Here is a 9,418-nt window from a genome sequence, read left to right as displayed (position 1 = left end):
TCACAATCAAGGATCTGGGAAAGATGAGAGATTTTCTTGGTATAGAAGTTGCAAAAGGAAACAAAGGGAGTGAAACTTTCAACTGATCAAGGTGAAGTTTTGGTACCAATAGTCCCATTCCTTGAGAGCAGGTAACTTGAGATTTTAGGCCAGAAAGTGGTGGTCTAGCTCCTTCCCCTACTTTGTAGCTTTCCATTAGCTACCCCTCTGCTTTATTGTGAACTAGCTTTCTAGCTTAGAAAAGAGGATATATTGCTTTGGACCCTCATATGGCCAGTCACCCACGAGGGTGGTTTCTCGTTCAAAATTGACTAGTTCAAATGGTTCATCCAGGTAAACTCGTAAATTGGTCTTTGACCTCTCCCATGTTGTTGATTGGTATACCCTTCTTTTAGGAAATAACGTATGTAAGTCAAGCACTATCTTCATTCTATCTTTTAGTCTAGTTGGTAGCAATCTAAGGATTCGCAACTCTCCAAAGGTAGGTTAATCAGTATATCCCGATTCCCGCTACGCACCTTGCTTTCGATTAGGGGTCCCTGCCCTCCATTCTCTCAAGTACTTCCCCGCTTCCTCTGCTTGCTTTCATGTAGTTTATTGCGGCTAGACTGGATTTCTTCTTGTCTTTACTTTTTTTTTCTATTCGTTGAGGTACTTTTCACTCTTTTGAGGATGTAACAAGTCCTTTTTTCCACTCCGCTAGCAATCCATGTCTAACAGTCTTCGAAGCCGTATTAGGGTCAATTCCCTTTCTTTGAGATTAAGACTCGGGTGAGAGGGAAGGAATTAGGTTGCAGGGGATCCCTATTCGCGATCGTCTTTGTAGGAGAAGCCCTTGATCAATTTTTCGATTAACTTACCTGCTCCCCTGGGACACATTCCTTCGACCGTGGTAGAAAGGTAAAGAGATATGAGAGTGAGGCTAGCTTTTGGCATCCCCTAAGCCCTAAGAGAATGGATGTGCTTAGACGACTCTTGGAACTCGTCTTTACGCCCTTCGTTCAAAATTCCGGTTAAAAAAAAGACTTAATAGAAAAGTTCGAAAGAAAGAAGGAGAGAGAATCTTACTCTCCAAAAGACCAGCTCCATGCTCAGCTAAGCTCGCAACAAATGAAATAAAAAGAGTGAAATCATATACTATATGATTGTCGACGGTCCATCGTGCTTGCGGGTTCGGTTGTGCTTCTAGCAAGTTAATCAATTCGTTGACACACGTAAAGCTTTGCAACCCTCCCTGTGGTTTCCAGTTTAGTTTGTGTACTTCCCTTCCAAACGACGATGAGGGTAAGCGAACAAAGTCTAACCTTAAGAGGGGGATTGATCCTACTTATATATGTTTTACCATAAATGCATGTCGTTCTTCCTTCCCTTCCTTAGAAGGTATCTTTTCATTTCATGAAACCGCAGCTATTGAATCTGCTGAAAAGTCAGTATTACTTTGATTGGACCGGGAATGGGAATTCTTTTTCTAACCTAAGAGAATCCAGAGCCAATTCAGCCAATTGGGATTATACGCTAGATGATACGAATCCTAGGCTTGCAGCGCATTCTCGAAGAGCTAATTCTTGTAAAGAGAAAGTTAGGCAGAAGGGTTCGTCAGTCTTCATCGCCCACGAGCATTGGGCCAAGAGTCAGTCTAGCTCTCGCTCGTGTCCAATTTCCTTATCCTTTATTTAGGGGCGTAGTAGGCACTATGTCTTTTTTGGCATGTGGACCCTCTTGTGAGACTCACGAAATGGAAGTTAAATGAAAATCGGAACTTACCTTCTTACAAGATCCTTAAGGTACTGTGGACTCTTGCACCTTTCTCTTTATATAATGAAATTGTCTCCGTATCAGCTACCAGGAAGGGTTTCCTATTTTGACTTTTAGATTGCCCAGATGGGATATAGGTTGGATACTTTTTATTTCGGTGTCTGATCTTTTTAGTACTGATAGGATCAATTGATTTAATGGAATCAAATGTTTCAAGGAATCATACAGGAGACTTCCTAACTACAGTTACAGGCCTATCTAGAGTCCAGACATCCAGCAGAGAAATGCTGCGACTGAACCCATTAGGACTAAGGAAGTAATGAACTAACATACTAATGAATGCAGCTCTTCTGATACCACTGACATGTTGCTAACTGTCGGATCTGCTTGACTTGAATGAGAGTTCTCTATAAAAGAGCTCGGACGATTAAGACCTACTTCGACTGAAAGAGTATACTTGATTGTAGTTCTTGCTGTTAAAGAGAAAACTAGTTAACCAAACCCTTTGTTGTTCTCTTGTTCCCTATCTTACTGATTATCATACCCCTAACCCTAACCCTTGAGAGTGCTGATAAAATCCCCTATAGAGTGCCTGCTAAAGAAAGAAGATTGGTTGCTCTTATCTTCTTATTTGTGCTAGACTCGTTTTCGCTACTTCTTATTCCTGTCTTAATAGGTGCTTTAACTACTGTTTTATAGCTCTATTCTTACTGCAGCTACTGTTTCTCTGTAGCTACATTCCTCTTATAGCTCCTTTAGCTAATTCCAATACACCATACCAATAATAAGATGCATATAGGAGAATCTAGTTTCTAAATACTAATCTACGCCAATTATGGTCTTTATACCCCGATTTAAGAATATCATAACCAGTTGTTCCTTTTGTTATTGGAGGAAGAGCTCGACCGGAGCTAACAACATAGTTATTTAACTAAACTAGTATTAATGAACCATCTCCTCTTCCTGTTGCTAAATCCTAATAACAAGGGACGTTCGATAGACCGGCTAAGAGCTTCATGTTGCTATTGTTTCTATCTTGCCCTATCGTTTATATGCTCTTATATTGCTCATATAGTGAAAGCAGAACCATCGCTTAAGAAAGAGTTTGAAAAGTTGGCACGTCTTTAACTTGGCTACGAAACTCTGCCATATTGGTAAACCTTATCCTTATGCTCGTTCCACTCGTTAGCTTCGGTAATAGGAGTTTGATCGAGGTCGGATTTAGGAATAGCAACGGGAGATAGCTGGTTTTGTTTCATTAGTTTGATAAAATATGTATTTAACGACACTAACTTACACTAAGAAGATAGTTGTTCCTTACTTTCTTTATACTAAACACGTACGTGCCCCTTTTAAGGGATCCCTTACTCTAGTCAAGCATATCGTTAATTGGGGTTTGCTAGGGTCGATCAAGGATCTCCTTTATCCAGTTCAATGAAAATAAGAAGGTTCAACCCTAAGGTAAGAAACAATCGAGTATCGAACTACCTTAAACCTACTAAACAACGTCTGTCTCTCCGAACAATTAAAGGATATTGCTCTCCTAGAGAGCGTTTAAACCAATGTTAAAGAGCTATCACATATCAGAATACCCGATACTATTAAACGACAGATATTCCCTCGAACAATTCAAAGGCATTGATCTTCCTCGTTCCTTATTGTTTGAGATCTTATCATTCGAATGAATCAACTCTCTGCCATACTGCTAGCCCTTATTCTTTTTGATCATTAGACTCCCACGAATAAGGGACTCTTTTTTTAGTTCGAATTGTTTTACATGACGACTTCTGAATGTGGATCATTGGATCATTCAATCGATGTCTTATTTCACACCCTCCGTTACTTTTAACGTATATATACCATTCTTTCATAAAAGGAACAGGAAACGAATCGCTTAAAAGAAGCGTCGTAAATGGTTTTGGTAACAAGTACTTTTTAAATATTGATTCCTTTTCATACATAAATGTTATTTTTTCATCATTGAATTGAAACCTATAACCATATAACTTCGAAAGCACGCATATTTAAAAACAAGATAGCAATATTTTATAAACCGATCGATATTTTCCATATAAATATCAAATAGTATATAGCTGAGGTACGGAAGTTTCGAAATACTATCAATATTGGAGCTACTTCTACCCCCTTCATAACAGATAGGAATCTTAATTAATGACGCAAAAAGTCGATAGAGATTATCATCATTATTAAAGATTCTTTTCATTTTATCTAATACTCCACAGATTGGTATAGATTCATAAGAATTACAGCAATCAATAAGAAGGAGACCTTCCAACTCCCACCATTCCGAAATATAATGATGGAAACTATTTATTAATTCTATATCACTCATACAATACAACTCATATCTACAACTATGTAATTGATATTGTCTCTGAATTTGAATCATTATCATTTGAACCAATGAATAAATAATCGACACGTCTTTTTTATCAACACATATTTTACACTCCGACATATTAGTTGAAAGCATCAGGATCTTTAATTCTAAAATAAAAAAATTTATGGGAGATACAAACACCCGAAAATTGATAATCATCAGATAGAAGACACTTTTTAATACCAATGAGTAAATCACCAGCATGAATCTGACTACCGGAGTCATGCATCGCTGGGAAGTTAGCTAAATTAGCTGGAAATTGATTCCCTATCCTACATATAGAATGCTCCTACCTCTACAGTAGAGGACGAGACACTTTATACTACTGTGAGCAAGCAGATTTTGGTATAAAGAGCTTCTGCCTGGCAGCTCTAACTCAAAAGGGTAATTAACCCCACATGAACAACCTGACTCAGGGATTTCAGTAGAGAAACTACCGGAGTCATATCTAGCTATCAAAGAAGAAGCTTACAGGCATTATCCCAATTAAAGTTAGTGAAGGAATCGAATAGGTTGCTAGACTTTGCTGGCTTAGACTGATTGAAGTATGCCAGTTTGCTAACTCTAGCTCCTTGCTCTTACTATCCTACGGCTTAGCCAATTCAATACAAGTAGTGCCCTTTGGGATCGCGCAGAAAGTCTCGGTGATAGGAAGGAGAAGGACAATGACACCAGCTAACCAACTGAGAGAGCGGAAAGAGATTCATTTCATGTCGGTAAAGCTAAGCCTCTTAATAAGACTTTGCTCTTAATAAGACACAGACACTAGTCACTCACTTATTATTATTATTATTATTATTATTATTATTATTATTATTATTATTATTATTATTATTATTATTATTTTATTATTATTATTATTATTATTATTATTAAAAATACTATATGATTATTTGATATACAACTTTTAAATTTTTTTAAATATAAAAATAATATTAACATGTACAACAACTACAAATGTAAATTTAACATATACAATTGGAAAATAATCTGAATTAAAATAAATTCATAATCTTTACAATAAACATCTATGAACACGAATTTTTTCTTCGGGCTAAATAATCTAATAATCAAAACAAAAGTAAAGTCAACTTCGGTCTCTAGACAACCAAATTCTAAAATATAGTTAGCGTAGTAGCAAACAGACAGCAGCGCACGCAGTACTAACAACAGAAGAAGTGACAGCAGCTAGCAGTAAATGCAGCAGATTAAAACCAACTGACAGAAGTGGCAACAGTAACAGGAACAGACAGCAGTAACAGTGATTGTGACAGTAGCAGTAGTAACAACGAACAACAGCTCCAAACTTTTTGATCCCGGAAAAAAAAAAAAGAACTTTTATCTAAGTCGATCCAATCCTTCATCTTGATCCATTTAATCCTAGCTAATCTGGAAGAATGCTAATGGACCAGGGAAGCACGGTGCCATGGTGTAGTTTATTTTATTGAACAGAAATCTCACACCAGATTCTTTATCATAGTTTTGAATGAAAAGTTGCAAATTTGTTGCACTCCACGTCTCCACATCTGAGCAGAATTAAACAAAATGAACCAAACTAATTCTTCTAGAATATATATACATATGTTCAGCGAAAATTTAATAACTGTACTCTACCTTAGTATCTTTGTCAAGAACAGAAGAAATGGAAACCAATATGCATGAGCTGTATGGATCCTCCAAGTACCTCAGCACATCAATTAGCTCTTGACCCTACATAGAGACTAGGGCCTGTAAAATACTCCCATGGGGGTACAGAATTGCTCCAAAGAGACTAATTTACAAAAAGAAAAATCAAAGTGTAGCTAAGTGACTCCAACATGTGCTCTAGTAAATTATTAGATGCATATTGCATAAAAAAAATTGCAAGCTATTTTAATACTATGTGCAGGCATTAACTTGAACATGATAGAAAAAACACACACACACACACACCCACCCACATGCAAGAAAGAGATCATCATGAACATGATCATGTTTAGCTTGCTTATCTAACATAATAGAGGTACCAATGCACGAGGAAAGAACAGGCTAAGAAAGAAAATAGAAGTACCTATTGTGGCAGGAGTTTTAGTTCTTTTTTAGTCAATAAAAAAGGGGATTCAGTTCATATTTGATTATTCAATCGCACAAACTATCTTCCCTCTTACATAGCATCACGTAAATTGTAGACATTTTGAGGAAAAAGCCAGCTCTAATATATTAGCCAAATGGAATATACACCTGAATTAATTAAAGTAACCTTGTCATCAAACTGCAGTAGCAGCATCTCTTGTAAGAAACTAAGAATTAAATAACAATTTTTGAACATCTGAACCACATAAGTTCATCTATTAAGAAAGATTAACACATAAGTGTAAAATAACAATGCTTGTGAGTTGAAATTTTTTGTGAAAAGTTGAATAGGGATCATACTTAGAATAAAACTAAAAGTAACGTAGGTGGTTCCCAATAGATATATATATATATATTTCAGTATGATACAAGACCCAAAATTATTTACTAGACCTTCCATATATTTCCCAAGATTAGAATTGAAGGGTAAAGCTATAAATTTAGCAATTTTCATGCAAGTACAGTATGTTGTAAATTGTCGATTAAGATCACTAAATCATCACCCACATCAGCTAAAAAATTCATCATGCAATGTATGTATAAAAAACAGACAAACAAGGACACTAGACCACTATAATAAATTACACACATGGGTATATTGGTGAAAAGAAGGATTCAAGTAAAAGAGTAGCAAAATACAAATGGATTTTGCATGGCTCTACATTTCATTGACTATATCCAAACTCATCCAATTCAACTTTCAAAACCCGCAAACTACAATTACCACCCCACTTTCCACCTTGGATACCCGAATTCAATCAATACCAAATTCCAGTAATTTAATTTGTTATCTAACAATAAAAAAAAATGCCCAAACAACCCCATGTCAGCAAGAAAAAAAACCATCCCAAAATTAATAAATCAACTCATATCAAAGGAAAAGAATTGAAGATATTAAAAATGCATAATAACATTGAACCTTAAAATTGTCAAAATAAGTCTAATTCCACTTGTTTGTAGTTGCAGATGAATCTTCCATTTGTTCAGTCAATAGAAGTAAATACCAATAAATCACATGAAATTCTTCTCACTCATAGAAATTGACAAAATTGTTTGGTATAATCTTTGTAAGTTCAGTAATTATACACTATATAATTCGATAATTTAATTTAGAAAACCCCCAAAATTATTATTTGATAATTAAATTAACAATAAACCCTAAATTGTGAAATTGATAATTGAAGAATAAACAAAATAAATAGAAATAATATACTACGTATTACCTAAGAAAGCTTCTTTAATGGAGAAGAGAAAGCTCAGATGTGTCATTAATGGAGAATTTGGAGTACGCTTCAATGGAGGTGAGCGAGAGAAGTGGGTACAAACTACGGCGTTGTTGATTCAACATATAAGGTTCCCACAATATCTTCGTCATTCAGGAAAACTAACGCTGCCGCCGCAGCAGAAGCAGTCAAACTGACGTTGGTTTTTAGAGGAGGGCAGCGGAGGGGAGTGTGAGAACGAGAGCAGGAGCGCTATGCCTTAGGGGTTACCTAGTGCCCTTTTTAATTTATTATTATTATACTGTTATTATTATTTTTACTATTTTACTAGTGCTAATGTTAAAGTGTTACCAACCAAATGCTACCTAAAATCAAAGTGTTACACCTAAATGCTACATTAAATTAAAGTGTTACAACCGAGTGTTACAACCAATGTTACCTAATATGAAAATTTTACATGGGTGTTACTTATATATCAAAAAATTTTATAACTTTGAAAGTGTTACCATTTAGTGTTACCTAATGTCACTTTTGAAGTAGTGTCAATTGGGGAGGATTCTTGGTTATTTATCGATTTGAGTGACCGGTATTTAATTAAGATGAGTAGATGAGACTTGAAAGATTCTTGAAAATATTCTTGTGATTAAATTGGCATTTTTACATATGCATACACGTTTTAACGTCGTATTTAAGGTCTGTCTCGTAGTAAAAATTAGATAACCTGGTCGTGAACGAAGAAAATAGGGGCACCAATCAGATTTCCTGACTGCCGCGCCACGACAGAGCTTTTTGTGTCATGGCGCAGGGCACCGTGACACGGTGTATTCTACCGTGTCGCGGCAGTCCTGAAATCCTTCCAGTGGCTTTATTTCTCTTCTCACAATCAGTTCCTTTGATTTTTCCGAAAAAACGTGTGTGTTCTACAATCGTCTTAGCCCTGGGGGATTTAAGCTCTATCAACCTAAAAACGCTCATGACAATAAGGGTTCATCCGAGATTTTAAATCCATCCAAACCATGGAGTCGAGTTCGATTTCATCACGAACTCGCGGAGCCGCCCATTGGCATACACCCTCAAGGGAGGCTGCCTTGCTAACGTGTCCAAACTCTTAACCATGGTACCCTTTTGACACCAAATAAAACCTGACCATAGTGGAACATAGAACTGGACCTTAGGTTGCGAACTATTCTTTGCATCATTGTGCCTACGTGTCCTATTTGTGTATATTTGGTCATTTTGATCCTAACCTTAACGATCTTTCTTTGTCTATAGTGGATTATTTTATGACTAACAATTGCCAATGGACCATACTCACTTAGTAATTAGCACAAACTCTAAAATTGACAAAATAAAAAAATAAAAAAAAAAAATCTGGTAAAATCACATAAACACCTGGAACTAATTACCATGACACGGCAAAAAACGTCGCTTCACGGCAATTAGTACCGTGATACGGCGGCCTGTACCGCGCCATGGTGCAACTTTGCCGTGTCACAACAGTTGCGCCCCGACACGGTGCCCAAGTTTAACTTCAATCAGCCCCTATTTTGGTCTTCCGTGCTAATTTGGTCCGCGTGTCAGTCATTTTGGTTACTGTTCACATGTCTAGCCATACGATTATACCACGAGTCTTATAAAATCACTTAATCACTCACGAGTCAAGTATATTCCACACACTTTCTTTATGTTCCGACTCGAGTCGTGCACCATGTCGTTTATGATTGTATACTAGGTTCATGCACCTTTTTTTTGGTCATAATACAAAAAAATGAGTGGAGTTTTTCTCACTTGTTTTCAAATGTCTATTTTTTCCCTTCCTTTCCTATGTTGAGCAACGATTCAAACAATTAAACAAATTGTTTTATTTCACAGTACTTGGTCAAGGAGCAGGGGTAGGTTAATAAGGTTTGAGTCATTACCACAACAA

General features: G+C 36.4%; 1 long non-coding RNA gene across 1 annotated transcript; it reads right to left on the bottom strand.

Moving 5' to 3' along the window:
- Positions 1 to 5,067: 5,067 nt before the first annotated feature.
- Positions 5,068 to 7,742, bottom strand: LOC145637898 (uncharacterized). Its single transcript, XR_014114533.1, has 3 exons — positions 7,492 to 7,742; positions 5,771 to 6,376; positions 5,068 to 5,682 (listed from the first exon to the last, which is right to left on the bottom strand). It is a non-coding gene; the product is annotated as an uncharacterized LOC145637898 (long non-coding RNA).
- Between the last annotated feature and the right edge of the window lie 1,676 nt (positions 7,743 to 9,418).

Source organism: Chenopodium album, chromosome 7 (assembly GCF_948465745.1).
Source record: "Chenopodium album chromosome 7, dcCheAlbu1.1, whole genome shotgun sequence".
Classification (NCBI taxonomy): domain Eukaryota; kingdom Viridiplantae; phylum Streptophyta; class Magnoliopsida; order Caryophyllales; family Amaranthaceae; genus Chenopodium; species Chenopodium album.
The sequence above is the reverse complement of the archived record's forward strand: the minus strand, read 5'-3'. Positions and strand labels throughout refer to the sequence as shown.